The following is a 342-nucleotide window of genomic DNA, read 5'->3' as shown; positions in this document are numbered from 1 at the left end:
TGGGCACTGGGGGGACCAGGCAATGCCCCCCAGACAGGAGGAACCCCCTGGTGACCAGGAGAACCTGGGGTTGTTGACAGTGCCAGCTGGGCACTGGGGTGACCGGGCAATGCCCCCCAGACAGGAGGGACCCCCTGGTGACCAGGAGAGCCTGGGGTTGTTGACAGTGTCAGCTGGGCACTGGGGTGACCGGGCAATGCCCCCCAGACAGGAGGGACCCCCTGGTGACCAGGAGAGCCTGGGGTTGTTGACAGTGTCATCTGGGCACTGGGGGGACCGGTCAATGCCCCCCAGACAGGAGGGACCCCCTGGTGACGAGGAGAGCCTGGGGTTGTTGACAGT

General features: G+C 66.1%; 1 protein-coding gene across 2 annotated transcripts in view; it reads left to right on the top strand.

The window, feature by feature from the left end:
* Positions 1-342, top strand: part of PARP3 (poly(ADP-ribose) polymerase family member 3) — a 22,216-nt gene that overhangs the window by 589 nt on the left and 21,285 nt on the right. The gene's annotated exons all lie outside the window — the stretch shown is intronic.

The sequence above is a fragment of the Vombatus ursinus genome, unplaced genomic scaffold (genome assembly GCF_900497805.2).
Source record: "Vombatus ursinus unplaced genomic scaffold, bare-nosed wombat genome assembly UNPS02014820.1, whole genome shotgun sequence".
Lineage (NCBI taxonomy): Eukaryota > Metazoa > Chordata > Mammalia > Diprotodontia > Vombatidae > Vombatus > Vombatus ursinus.
This window is presented reverse-complemented; position numbering and strand designations above follow the sequence as displayed.